This window comes from Paroedura picta, chromosome 10, assembly GCF_049243985.1.
Source record: "Paroedura picta isolate Pp20150507F chromosome 10, Ppicta_v3.0, whole genome shotgun sequence".
NCBI classification, from domain to species: Eukaryota; Metazoa; Chordata; class Lepidosauria; order Squamata; family Gekkonidae; genus Paroedura; species Paroedura picta.
In genome coordinates this window covers 75,463,622-75,478,948 of record NC_135378.1, presented here as the reverse complement: position 1 = coordinate 75,478,948, position 15,327 = coordinate 75,463,622, and the positions used below count along the sequence as shown (strand labels likewise).

Genomic DNA, 15,327 nt, shown 5'->3' with positions numbered 1-15,327 from the left:
TCTGGCCAGCATTTGGATGGGAGCCCCACCATGGAAGGCAAAGGTAGGTATTCAGAGGAAAGCACTGGAAGCCATATTGGAACATCTCTTGCCTTGAATACCCAAAGACTCACCATAGGTTTGCTGCAATGTGACGACGCCATCGATGACTGGTTAGCCCACGGTTGTGCTGAATGGCATTTTCCAGCTGTATCATAAGGACAATAAACACGCATCTGAGCACAAGACCCAAGAGAAATGCAAGCTCTCAAATAGCAAGCAAGCGACGGAACAAAACAAAAGGAATGCCGCTAGACACGCGCGCTATAGAGAATAGCTGATAGCCTGTCTCTCTTGGAAACTGCTGGTGAATGCATTTGTTATTTTAACATGCCCTCGAAGGTTGGTACGGAAGGTACACCTGTGCATCTTTACTGGAAAGAAAGATAGCTGGGGGTGCGGGGTGGGGTGGGGAGAGAACTGTAGCACACTCAGCTGTTTAGGAGAGGATGTCCTTGAACACAAGTGCAGACAACTCCTGAGGACTTGATGCTGGTGGGTGAAAAACTCTGATGCATGTTTTACTGTCCATTTAAAAGTCCTGGACCTGCTTAATATTAGAAAGCCCTGTCTGTATACAAATCTAAAAAGACCCATATTCTTTCCATGCTTTTCAAGTTCTTGTTCAACGTGAGACGGTCAGGCTCCCAGGTGGAAGAACCACCCAGGTCAGTACTTTGGACCGAGAGGTCTTAAGCAGCCCTACAGAACAGAGCAGTGCTTCAAGTGCCTCTGGCTGCTTGGAGGGAGCAATCAAACGCATGAGCCCTCTGCATAAGCAGCAGATTTTCTTGTTGCAAATCCATACGCAGCTCAGATATCTCTCCCCCCCCCCCCATCACCACCACCATCAGTGCATCTCCATTCATTCTGCTTGCCAGGGACTGCTTTCCCTCCAACCTACTGATTATAGCCAATCAGGGCCACTCAAGACTGTGATTATGGCAGCTGTTCACTGAGCAGGGGAAAGGCCCAGAGTTCACATACAAACTTACAGTTCATAAACTTCGACATAATCTGCTGCTGGGAAGGGGGGGAATTTAGCTCGAGCCTCTCGGTTTTAAATGTGGTAAAGAGTGCCTTGAGGAGGGATGAGGCAGCTCAACTGTGAACCAGATATGTTTTTGGAATCCTTCATTTTTTGCTCACTGTCCCTCGGTGTATACATCTGATAATATGCTTCCTTGTATTCAGCAGGTCTTTCGTGTTAAGAAATTCAGAATTATCTGACAAGTTGGGAATAATTGAAAGCTAGTGGGGTGTAATGGTTAAGAGGCAGGTTCTAATTTGGCAAGCTGGGTTTGGTTCCCTGTTCCTCCATATGCAGCCAGCTGGGTGACCTTGGGCTCATCACAGCCTTGATAGTGCTGTTCTCACAGATCAGTCCTGTTAGAGCTCTCTCAGCCCCACTTACCTCACGGGGGGGGGGGTCTGTTGTGGAGAGAGGAAGGGAAGTCACTTTGGGACTCCTTTGGGCAGTGAGAAGCAGGGTATAAAACCCAACACTTCTAATTTGGGGGTTAAAAAAAAAGACGGACCATTTATATATTTATTTATGACTGACTTGTGGCAACCCTGCAGGGTTTTCCAGCCAAAAGACATTTGCCTGCCTCAGTCATGTCACTGCAGCCTCATGGTGACCTTCTGCGGTTTCTAAGGCAAGAGACATTCAGGGGTGATTTGCCATTGCCTCCCTCTGCATGGTGACACTGGACTTCATTGGTCGTCTTCCATCCAAGCACTAACCAGGGCCAACCTTGCTTAGCTTCCAAGATCGGTTGAGATCAGGCCCATCCAGGGCAGGGCTCAGACTACAGCTACAGGACCATGTTTTGAAATGTGCCCCTCGGTCAAGGCCCTGTTGTTTTCTGCCACCATACCTTTCTACGTTGGGCTATCACAATGGATAACTCCAAGATCACCTAGAAAGCTGCATTGTAGAAAAAGGATTTTAATCATCATGTTTCAACTGGAAACTCCTGATTGCTCCAGGATTCACTAGCTCTAATAAGTCTATATCGCTGAGTTTTGGAACTAGACGACTCCCTTTGTGCTGCTCCCCTGGTCCTGAAGCTCAGAAGTTCTCAATTGCCCAATAATGCTGACCTCCAAGCAGGAAACTGTTTTTTCTGATGCCAACCTCAAGTGCCCCATTGTGGAGAGGGAGGATGTTTTACTTTTCTCTCCCAAGTCTGTATGTCTGGATGGGACAGTTTAGGTGATAGGATTGAGTTTTGTCATTTCCACATTCTATTTTCACTTCCCCTTCCAAGGTACGAGCTCTTCCCCCTTCGCAACTCGGAGTCTGGGGTGGGTAGGAAGGGTGACTTTTAAGAAGATCAAAGCAACTGCTTCCACCCCACCCCCATTCGATCGAGGAGTCTGTCTGTTTCTAGATGATATTCCAAAGATTTGCAAGGAATTAATAACCCTTCTGCTATAAGACTTGAAAAATGCATATTGCTAAGTCTTATAAAAGCAAATCGTTTCTCGGCCTTTCGGCTAAGATCAAGTGTAGTATAAAAGCAAATTCATACCTAGCATAAGTTTGATATGATGTGGGAAATTTTAATAGCCAGCACAATAACCGGACAAATTAAAGATGCACAAATTTATTCCTATATAAATAGCTGTGTACAAGAACAGGTTCTCTTTTTATCATTTGTTGACTCAGTTTGGCATACCACTGAGAGAGCAGATTTCAATGGGTAGCTGTTTCGAAGCAATCGAGCAAATTTTGAGACCAGTGGCACCTTTAAGGCCAACAAAGTTTAATTCTGGATATAAGTTTTTCGTGTGCATGCTTGCTTCTTCAAATATCTTCAGGCAAATAGGCTTCCCAAGGTGGCAAACATCAAGACATTTTTAAAAATGTAAAATGTTAAAACACCATTTAAAAGTATCTGTAGAAAATGAAAACATATAGACCCACAAATAAATATAATCATGGAGGCAAGCCAATGAAGGTTTACTGGGGGTATGCAAAATGAAATAAAATGTACTTGCTAATGGAGGACCCCACATTCCATCTCACATCTTGCATTTCTGTGGAGGGTGATTGAAAGGAAAGTCCGGAGAAGAAGCATGCTTGCCCTGCCTTGGCAATGTGCAGCTGATGGTTGCACAATCTGCTAGCAACTTAGGCATGACCCTTGATGCTTCCCTGTCTATGGAGGCTCAGGTCACCAGAGTAGCTCAGCTGACATTTTGCAATCTCCACCAAGCTAAGGCACTAGTGTCCTACATGCCACGAAGCACCTAACTACAGTGATCGAACTGTCACCTCCAGGCTAGATTATTGTAATTCACTCTATGCAGGTCCATCCCTGATCTTGACCCAGAAATTGCAACTAGTCCAGAATATAGCAGTACAGGTCCTCACTAGAACACATTGGATCGCCCATATCTGGCCTTTTCTCAGGCAACTGCACTGGCTCCCAGTTGAATTCTGGATCAAGTTAAAGGTCTTGATATTGACTTTAATTCCATTCACAGTCTGGGCTTGGTATGCCTGAGAGACCACCTAGCTGACTGGACCCCCTGAAGAGTACTTCACTCCACTAATATGAACTGGCTGATGATCCCTGGCCCTAGAACCATACTTCAACGAGAGCCAGGACCTTCTTGGTCCTGGCCCCTACCTGGTGGAATCAGCTCCTGGAAGAGCTGCAGGCCCTGCATGAGCTTCCTTAGTTCCAAGGAAGCTTTTACCTTTACAAAAACCTTATAAAAGCCATTCCCTATGAGCTGCTGCAGGTGACTCAAGAAGACCGTATTCTGGATGGATTCTTGAGAATATTGTGAATACCAAGGAATAAAGAGATGGCAGAGAGATATCAGTCATGATGCGGTTTGCCCATCCTTGACTATTGAAAGTGCTATGCTCAATCAGCTGCTAGTCTGAAAAGTTTGTCAGATAGTACTATTAAAGTCTAAGCTGTAAAAATATTGCAAGTCTCCTGTGAGGAGGAAACTCCAGAAACGGAACACTCCATATGCCATTATGTGCAAAATCCCCAGGTATAGATTATGCCATAGCCTGAAATGCATTACTGTGACATGACAGCTACCAGGTGTTTTGTTCCCATTTGTTTTCAGACAACAACAAAAAAGACCTTTGAGGGACTTTTGCAAATGAAGCAAAACCGATTCTGCCAGTATAAAATTCCTGTTTGGAAAAGTAAATCCCAGCTGTTGCCTAGCTGAGGGTAAGGTAAACTGCCTCGGTACCGATTAAATGTAATTGTAAAGCTGCCAAAGAGTCCCGCAAAGCAACAATATCAAAAACAGGTGTACTTTTGTCAAATATTAGAAGGAATCTTGGAAAGTTCTAAGAAGTCAGTGAACTTCAGTTGATCATAAACAGGAAGTGCAAGTTCTCAAGATGAAAGGAGTGGGCCAACCCTCCTTTAGTAGAGGGTTCTAAATCATATGTCTCGGCTTCAGGACTGAAACTTTGTGAAGACCTAGAAACCAACAGGTCAGGAATTTAACAAGAAAACTAGAAGCAGAAATTTATAATCCAGAAGACATCAATCGTCACCATGAGAATTGCATCTCATGGACAAATGTTCCATACAGATGACCTCTATATCCCAGTAGTGTACTTTTACGATTGGCTCCACAGCATCCATTGCTGGAAAAGGTCTCTCTTTGTTTATCAAAGTCAGATGGCGACTTCCCATTCTCTAAGAGTTATATGTCCACCATGCATCACAGTGTAAATTGCTGTCAATCTGCAGCCAATTTAAGACTCTTTAGGGTTTTTGAGGCAAGAGATAAACAGAGGTCCATCTCTTTACTCTCGTTGATGACCCAAGAAGTCTCCAGCTGAACCAGCTTCCAAGATGAGGGTCCCCAAGGAAGTCCCCATTAGATAACACAGCCCAGAAATAATAATTCAGAAACTACAGTTTAGAGCAGGGGTAGTCAAACTGCGGCCCTCCAGATGTCCATGTACTACAATTCCCAGAAGCCCCTGCCAGCATTCGCTGGCAGGGGCTTCTGGGAATTGTAGTCCATGGACATCCGGAGGGCTGCAGTTTGACTACCCCTGGTTTAGAGTAAAAGGCTCCCTCCCTTACCAGTTTTCATACATACGTCCTGGTTGTCTTAAACAAGGTGTTTGGAGCCTATGATTAAAATCCCCAGCAGGTCAGGTCTTACTTCTCTCCTTTGCACTCTTCTGCACCTAGAGGCCCCACCCCTTTCCTAACTCATTCCATTACCAGCTAGGGGTTTCATCAACATGAATTACTTCTATATCGTGGAACAACACGGCTACCCACTTGAGTCCTTCTATACTGTGAAGTGTTTTTTCTTATTCCTGCAGAAGAGCAAACTAACTTCTGACCTTGCTGGAGCTTTTCTCATGTGTCTGGTTTTTTTTCCCCACACCCCTGTGTTTGTAACACCCTGAAAAGGCCAGAAACCTTCCAGATTTAATGTTGGTTGTACAGTTATTTTTTCTGATGATGACGCCTTTCAAAAGGTACTTCAAAATACCGTTCTCCAAACGGAAGGCAATTATACTAAGTAGCGTACAAAGACGATGGATGGATTCTACCAGATCCTGGTGAATTTTGTTTCCGTTAAGACAGGAAAGCTCTTCTTCATTCCTAAGTACTTATGCAACTTCATTTGTCTCGAATGAAGTTAATTTGGGCTGAGAGAGCCTGGAATACTACTTGTACAAATCCATTAATTGAATGCCAGTTTATACAGCCGTGTTTCTTAGTATCGAGAATACTTGAAGGTGATGCAATTTTCCTTCCGTTGAGTTGGCTGCTCTTAATTTCAGATAGAAAACTATTAACAGGTTAAGAGTCAGGCTGCATCTGAGCTAAGAAAAGGAAATCCATGTGGCCTGTCTGAGTCATTGTGAGCCAATCCAACTAGGATCATTTCTTTAGGGTCTCAGGCAAAGAAGAATCCTTCTGTCCAAAACATTCTACCCAGGGGTCGGGTCAGTGCTTACCGCCCAGGGGCTTGTCACACTCCATCACCTCGGAGAATGATGAAAATCTGTTTAGCAAAGTGCCATTGAGAGCTGGTTTGGGGTAGTGGCTAAGAGTAGTGGCCATTAATCTGGAGAACTGGGCTTGATTCTTCATTCCTTCTCCACAAGCAGTAAGTTGGGTGACCTTGGGCAACTCACAGTTCTCTCATAGCTCTCTCAGTCTCACCTACCTTACAAGGGCTTCGTTGTGGGGAGAAGAAACGTAGGCAGTCGCAAGCCGCTTTGAGACTCCTACAGGTAGTAAAAAGCAGGGTATAAAAAACCTGTTCTAATTACTGGAGCAGCAGATATGGTGGTGAGGCAGTTGCAGTGAAGGACTATGTAATTATGCACATGCAGTCAAGCATCCCTGATTAATGTTCTCATTCAAATATATTACATAAACTTAGTTTCCATCTTGATATCTGCAGACACAAGGGAGAGAGGCTATTTGTTGATTTTTTTTTTCCTGCTGTGGCAGCCTGAAGCACATCCAGCCTGAAGCACATCCACAGCTAGTTTGGTGTAGTGGGTAGGAGTGCAGATTTCTAATCTGGCGAGCCAGATTCGATTCATGCAGCAAGCTGGGTGACCTTGGGCTCGCCTCGGCACTGATAAAGCTGTTCTGACCGAGCAGTGATATCAGGGCTCTCTCAGCCTCACCCACCTCACAAGGTGTCTGTTGTGGGGAGAGGAAAGGGAAGGCGAATGTAAGTCGCTTTCAGACTCCTTCGGGTAGAGAATAGCAGCATATAAGAACCAACTCTTCTTCTTCTAAAATCTTTCTTGCAGAGGGGACCGTGAATGGTGTGTGTGTGTGGTGGTGGTGCTGGTCTGAGGTTTCTGGCAGCAGAACCTCCTCCTGTGCGCCACTACAATTTAGGAAGGATTATAAACCCTAGTGGCACTTTATGGATAACTAATAAGGCCCTCAAATTTTGGCTTAACATGTATAAACCTTTTGGAAAACTAACCCAACCCATATGTGCCATGACACTATCCGTATAAAATATATATCAAGCATGATTTCTGAAGTTGTACTGATAATACTGGTATCTCCATTCTCCCATTGTCTACCCTTGCAAGATGCTACTGCCAACTGACTTGCTGGGAATGTTGACCCTGCTCATATGTTTGAAAATCCAGGTTAGGAATCAGCCAACCCTTTTTGCTTCTTTTTTCCTTTCATATGGTTCCACCATTATTAGTTTCAACTCGCTTGATAGTTGTTTCTGCCTCTGAATTTTTTTATTGTCTTTTATTCCACTATGAACTATTTATATGGAAATGCTATTCTTATGCTGCTTTATAATATTGTTTATGTACTTTTGTTAGATATGTGGCAATTTTTATGTCATTTATGCAGGGATGATGCACAGATGATATTGAAAAATTGTGTACATTTTTATGAAGGAAAAATTCAGAGCGAGGAAACAGAAGCTGGTAGGAAAGTAATGATTCCGCAGTTTATTTCTCACGAGGGAGAACCAAGATCAGAATTGAAATATTCAAATCAAACTAGTTTACCTGCAAGAATTAACCTTATCTACAGCTTAGCTAAATTTGAGTCCAGTAGCAACTTAGCAGCTTGGTGGCTTCACCTCTCCCCACTCCTCCACGTGCAGCCAGCTGGATGCCTTTGGGACTGTCACAGTTCTTTCAGAGCTCCCTCAGCCCAACCTACTACCACACAGGGTGTCTGTTGTGGGGAGGGGAAGGTGATTGTAAGTTGCTTTGAGATTCCTACTGGTAGTGAAAACTAGGGTATAAAAAAACAAATTTTCTTTGTCTTCTAGAGATCAACAATTTTGGGGGGGTTTATAAGCTTTAGGTTTCTGATTTACCACAGGAGAGCTGATTGGCTATGCAGATTAAAATAACACAGTTTCAGTGGCCGCTAATTCTGCCTCACCTCTAATTCCCTGTGTAGCTCCGCCTTCTGTGGCAGCCATTTTGTGGTTGTGCCCACCACCCTATCTCCAAATTCCAGATGTTCCCACAGGCTCAGAAAAGATGGGGAGCCACTGGGACAATCCCTTGCTCACATGTCTTTTTTTGTGGCGTATTTAGAGGTACATGCCTGGATTGGGTCAGCTGTGTTCAGTTCTCTGTTTCTGGAAGAACAGCGTGTGAGAAATATCTCTTAAACATTGTTTCCTTGTGGTGTAAACAGCTGGGAAAAGAACAGAAGTGGGTACGCTCCACAAAGGGCGTACGGCCTTCTGAAATGAGGCCCACTCCCACAGAGCACATGTTCGTGATTGCTTAATACTCACTGGCCTTAGCAAGTGCTTTAATAAAATGTACTAATGAGATTTATAATTTCCCAATACAATCCCTATTGAAATTTATTAGGACTATTACCATGAGATTATTAAAACATATTAGTGTATTCATTGGAATTGCAATTCTTTTGTGATAGTTGGAATACAATAAATGTTTCTAATTAACTAACACTCCGATAGCATGTAAATTTTTTTTCTTGTGTCCTCAGTTTGAGATTAAATGAATTGGTTGTCTTGTTAAACTATCATTATAAAATATATATTAAGGGTTAACAACTGTATTCTGCCTACCCATTTATTAGCTAATTTCACAGCCTGTGTGAGTGCTTTAATTGTACTGCAGAAGGAAGCTCTGAAATCTCCCACTATTTGCAAACCATGAAAGTCTCTTTGGGGAAACAGGCAGACTGGAACTGAGCAGAGACACTGAGTACGTCAAAGGAGATTTCCTATTGGCTAAATGGATAGTCCTTAGGATTTTGATAGTCCGTGGTCTTTCAAATATTATGGGTTCACTCCTTAATCTTCTAGATTCAGTGTCTAAATAATGATATGCAAAGAAATACCCTAAATATATTGAAAGCTATATTGAATAGGGTGGATCCTACCCCTGTCCTAACTCTCCATTGGATGTAAAGCTCATCTTTCCCTTTGGCTCTAGTTTGAAGCCTTATTTCTGTTTAAGGATACTGTCCCAAGTTTTACTGGCTCTGCCAATGGAGGAAAAACCAATTCAGTTTGAGCAAGGCACGGCTTCTCCCTGTCCGACAGAGGCCTGGAAGGGACAGGAAATGCCCCACTTGGCTCCATAGCGCTTTGTACCACTGCAGGGCTGAATGGGGCATTTTTTTTTCTACAGGAAAGCCGGATTGCTTTCTCACACAATCCCACCTTCCTGCAGAAAAACCCTGCTGTCCCCCTCCCCCTGGCACGTGCCAGAACTAATCCACACCAACTGCGTCTCTCGGGATGCACAAATCCTGAGTGGACCAGGTCCACCGCCAAAATGTGTCCCCCATATAGACACAGAAACCTCTGCCGCAACGCACCAGTGGCGATCCGGAGTGGTGCTGTTGGTGCAGAATCGCCCCCCATGAGCTTTCTGTGGCTGAGTAGGGATTTAAAATGGAATTTCCCAGATTCAAGCCTGGCACTCTAACCACTACTCCATGCTGCATCTTAAAAATACTGGTCTTTAATTGATTGATCAGTTAGAAGGTCGATCGTCATTTAAATGAAGCCTTAGGAACTGTGGATCAACATCTGCTCAGGGTCCTTGGCCCAAAGGGGGTGAAACTGACCTTGATCAGGACCAGGGCTGTCTCGGCCTTGGCCCCAGCCTGGTGAAATGCAATCCCAGGAGATATCAGGGTCCTGCAGGGCCTAAATCACTTCCACGAAGCTTGTGGTCAAGGCCTAACATCAACTCCACCAAGAAGGTTGGCCTCACTGCTGGGAGGTAGAGGAGAGTCAAAAGATCTTGCCAAAGGATCTTGCCAAAGGACTTCCCTGTCTGAGAATTTTAACTGGATATGTTATTTGTACACCCATAAAAGGTTTTTATGAGGTGGCTGGATGGAGTAACTGAAGCCGTAGGTGCAAACTTAAATGGACTCCGGGAAATGGTAGAGGACAGGAAGGCCTGGAGGATCATTGTCCACGGGGTCACGATGGGTTGGACACGATTTTGCACCTAACAACAACAACAAAGATTTTTAATTTTTTTAACCCTGTATTTTGGTTTTACTACTGTTACCTGCCCTGAGCGACTCAGAAGGGCAGGATAGGAATTTTTAAAATATATGTTGTATTATTATAATAGCTCTGCATGCGATGAAAATTATAAGTGATTTTTTGCCCATCAGTTCCACACAGATCTGAGTATTTTATTGTTGTTGCAATGAATCGCTGTCCATTTCCCATGAAGATTTCTTCTTATATGTATGAAATTGCTGGTTAGTAGAACTTCCTTGCTGCGGTCTACTAGACTTCCAGCTCAGGTTTGCAATAATTGGCCACGATAAGGCTTTAGTATCACACCAAAGAATTTTAATTAGCTCAGGTTGAACAAAAAAAAATATATATATATATATATCTCAACAATAAAAAAGATCCTGTACTCCGACACTGCTGCATATGACCACTTGCTTCATAGTTGGAAAGCAAAGATGAGAGGATTTTCTTGTTCAGAGCTCTTGCTTCCCTCCCAAGATGCAGAAAAAAGCCCAGGGTTACATGCATAGTGTGAAAAAGAAATTATTATATCAGTGTTATGAAACCTTAATAGGATAAGGCTGACAGGTTCACATTTAGGGATCAAAGGCATGCCGTGTCTCTGAAAGTTAAGCTTCATACCCGAAAGGCAGAGAGGGGGAGAGAGAGAGAGAGATGCATCCGACACACATACTATTTAACATAAGTAAATTCACACAGATCTTGGATAAATTTAGGTTAGGAATATTTGTTCACTTGGGCACTAGAATATGTATACTCTTTGCTAAGTTTGGTGTAGCCAGTTTGGTGTAGTGCTTAGGAGTGCGGACTTCTAATCTGGCATGCCAGGTTCGATTCTGCGCTCCCCCACATGCAACCAGCTGGGTGACCTTGGGCTCACCACAGCACTGATAAAACTGTTCTGACCGAGCAGTGATATCAGGGCTCTCTCAGCCTCACCCACCCCACAAGGTGTCTGTTGTGGGGAGAGGAATGGGAAGGCGACTGTAAGCTGCTTTGGACCTCCTTTGAGTAGAGAAAAGCAGCATGTAAGAACCAACTCTTCTTCTTCTTCTTCTAAGAGGTGTTCTATGAAGCTATCAGCAAAGCAAGAACCCCCTCCCCTTTAAAAAAGCCATGAATCCTCCTTACCTTGCGGAATACACACAGAGTTAAGTTTCCTTTTCCTTGAACCTACAATTTCCTGTCTGTATACTTTGCACTTTGTTACAATGACATTTTTCTCATCATTATGCCATACTTTTCGGAACTTCCACTGATGCACAGATCTCTTCAGCTCAGCTCAGAAGGAGCTTGGTTGTTGCAAGCTTTCTCAGCCAGTGTTGCAAAAAGCTGTTCCTTTCTACACATTTTTTCCTCCCAAATTGTAGTGCAATGCACAGATACAAGCCAATGTTGTCACATGCAATCAATATTGTATTTCCCCCTGGGAATTATTTTGCATGTCCTTTTACTCACCTGATAATGCCAGAGATTGCAGAGAAGTGTCCAGAAAATAATTTACCTTACCACCAAATTCATTTTCCGTCTCTACGAAGACTAACCACAAAAGGCTTAAAAAAAAAAAAAGCAGAGATCTCATTGAGCCAACCTAGAAGTTGGTCACCAAACAAAAGGTGGTTTTCAGTATGGTCCAGTCACATAACTCACAGCATTCGGTGAGAATTTTATAGATAGTAAATTGCTAACATTAAAAACCTATGTCCGTGCACGTATGATATAGCTCCCTTAGCATTCCATCACAACAACCGGGTCATGACTTTCAACAAATGCACATATAATCCATGTAAAGTGTAGTCTTGATTTTTCTTTCTATGTGCACTGGGTCATTCACTTGTTGCATTCCGCTCATGACTGAAATCTAGTTACTAGTACCCAGATTTATTTGTAAACTGAATGCATGTTGGCTGTTTCATCAATCATATGACTACCTGTACATGCAGGATGTATGTGCATGTCATAGTAGCATGACCAAGAAATCCATATCATTTCACATCTAGCATGTTTCCAATTGTACAACCAAGAAATACAATCAATAGTGTGGTGGTTATATGCACAGTGGCAGAACATATGTGTGTCATGCAGAATATCCTGGATCCAATCCCCAGCATCTCCAGTTCAAGGATCTAGCCCTAGGTGATATATGAAAAACTATGGCCTGAGATTCTGGAGAGCCACTGCCAGCCTGAGTAAACAGTACTGACTTTGATCAAGTAAGGGTCCAATCTCATAAAGCAGCTTTATGTGCCCGTGTATGTTCATGCTAATAGAGGCTGGATATATAGATAGTAAATCTATAGATAGTAAATAGTAAATATAGTAAATATATAGTAAATATAGTAAATAGTAAATCTGGATATATAGATAGTAAATAGAGCCTCTTGTGGTGCAGAGTGGTAAGGCAGCCGTCTGAAAGCTTTGCCCATGAGGCTGGGAGTTCAATCCCAGCAGCCGGCTCAAGGTTGACTCAGCCTTCCATCCTTCTGAGGTCGGTAAAATGAGTACCCAGCTTGCTTGCTGGGGGGTAAACGGTAATGACTGGGGAAGGCACTGGCAAACCACATTGTATTGAGTCTGCCATGAAAACGCTAGAGGGCGTCACCCCAAGGGTCAGACATGACTCGGTACTTGCACAGGGGGATACCTTTACCTTTACCTTTAATAGAGGCTGGCTTGTTTTGGGATGGCTCTCACTGAGATTGTAGAACAAAAAAATACTACAGAATTAAGAGAATCCTCATGAAGCCCAGGGTTTCACTGGTGAATGAAAGACTGAAGAAGAAGAATTGGTTTTTGTATCCTACTTTTCTCTACCCAAGGAGTCAAAATCAGCTTACAAACATCTGCCCATTCCTCTTTCCACAACAGACACCCTGTGAGGTAGGTGAGGCTGAGAGAGCTTCTGACACCTGTGCTCTGTGAGAACAGAACTACCAGGGCTGTGACAATCCCAAGGTCACCCAGCTGGCTGCATGTGGAAGAGCGGGGAATCAAACCTAACTTGCCAGAACAGATGCCGCTGCTCTTAACCACCACACCACACTGGGTCTCCAGGGGAAGTGACCCAGGAGTGGGAGTGGAGACCCAAGAGGATGGGACTGAAAGTTCTGAAACTCTTAATCCTTCTCCCTTTCATCCAACATGGTTTATCTTTATGTCATTAAGAAGAATCAATTAGGGATGTTGAATACCTGCCAATTTGACACGAATCTTCTTCACCCATCATGAAATGGGAGCTGGTTTTTCCGTGATCGGTTTGACTGTTATTTACCTGTTTGTAGCTATTTGGAAGGTTGCTTCACTGTGTCCCTTCCTAATGGAGCAGTACAGTGTCACTTGTTTATTCTGCATGCGCCTCTTCATACATCCCGAGAATTCTAATTCCTCACCGTCCTTGATTTGTCACTGCACCATCCAACAGGCAATTGTTTAAACAGACAATCAAATCAGTCACGAATCATGTATTAAATCCGTCACAAATAAATGCTGTTTTAATTTTAAAAAACACTACCATTCATTGTCCGTCTCACTAGGCGTGATGAAATGGCTGCCAATCGGCTCAAATCGGCAGCATCGGCACCTGTGCAGTTTTGCAGAAATCTGATGCACACCTGTTCAGCAGGTATTTGTGGCTGTTTGACATGAACCATGACTGATCAGCAATGTGATAAGTTTAATTGTCGAACAAGTTCCTGGCAAAATCGGCAGCACTCCTGCCAATAAGTAATTGAAGACCGTGCACCGTTTAAAAAGTAAAATATGGAAGCTCGTTTTTTTGTTTGGGCTAGAATGAAAAGTTGATGGTGCATAAAAAGGGGTTTGGGATGTGTCTGAATTGTTCTACAAAGGACCCCTCCCCCCCAAATATTTACCATTCCCACAATATTTCTTTCAGTTGATCTCCAGCTTCTTATTTTGGAACATGTAGCTAAATGGGAGACCATTTTCAGCACATTTCATACACCCACCCCCAAAGGCCAGAATGGCAATGCAGGATTTACAAGAAACGCTCCCCCCCCCCAAAAAAAATCTGCCTCCTTCCTTGGTTGAGCCCAGATTTCTGTTTTTGATCTGGCCATTGGACAAAAGTAGGATTTCTTAAGGGTGGTGGTGGGGGGTGTTTCTTGTAAGGTAGGTGAGACCAAGAGAGTTCTGAGTGACCTGTAAATGGCCCAAGGTCAGCCAACAGGTTTCATGCAGAGGAGGAGTAGGGAATCAAATGTGGCTCTCCATATTAGAGTCCACCACATTTGATCTCTATACAAGGGGTAGTCAACCTGTGGTCCCCTCCAGATGTTCATGGACAACAATTCCCATGAGCCCCTGCCAGCGAATGCTGGCAGGGGCTCGTGGGAATTGTAGTCCATGAACATCTGGAGAGGACCACAGGTTGACTACCCCTGCTCTATACGACACTGGGTACATTGAACTAGGCCATATGAAGTGTAAAGTTACTACCACCCAATGCTAGTCACGGACTATTTGACTTTTCAGTATAGCATAATTCCCAAAGAAGAATGGCTAGCATGCATGACAGACTTCTGGAGGTGGGGTAAGGAGGTGGCAGAATTTCCTGTCTCTCTTTTTCCAAAAAAAATTCTCACCTATCTTATCAAGAAACTAATTATTGGAAAGTCTGAAATGACTGCTGCTGCCAAATGGTCTCACAGTTAGCGACCAAGTATATAAATTAAAAAAGAGTGCTTGGGGGCATCGGGCAAGCCTGCCTGTCCTCTTTTGCAAGCCAGGTTTGTTCCCAGAGTGTCAGATGACAATTAAAGGAACTGAAGCTTGGTGAAGTTTAGAGGGCAAACTAAAAAGTATAACTTGTCTGAGTCACTTTGTGCTTTTTGGGAGGCGGGGGAGTGGAATTAAGGATGTGATTTACCCACAGGATCCTCTTAGGATGAGGGAACTTCAGAGTCATAAATGTGGGTGTAGTTCTGACGTCTTCACTCCTTTTTTTTTTTGGTGACCCCTTTGTCATCTACTGAGGTTTCTATTTCTTGTCTGGATATTACCTTCAAATGTTGCAAGAGTTTAGCCCAGGGGTAGTCAAATTCCCATGAGTTTATGGCAATTGTAGTCCATGGACATCTGCAGGGCCACAGTTTGACTACCCCTGGTTTAGCCCCTAACATTCACCCCTATATTCCCTGCACTGTCTCCTAGTAGAACAACAGGGTATGGTTCTAAGGCTCATTGAAATTAGGCTAATAAATCTTGGGTGCAAATAGGACCAAAAAATCCAAACGAGCCCGTAAAAAAACT

General features: G+C 43.5%; 1 protein-coding gene and 1 pseudogene across 4 annotated transcripts in view; both read left to right on the top strand.

Annotated features, from left to right (window-relative positions):
• Positions 1-15,327, top strand: part of CCSER1 (coiled-coil serine rich protein 1) — a 739,837-nt gene that overhangs the window by 487,230 nt on the left and 237,280 nt on the right. The window lies entirely within an intron of this gene.
• Positions 2,522-2,744, top strand: LOC143820075 (U2 spliceosomal RNA; annotated as a pseudogene).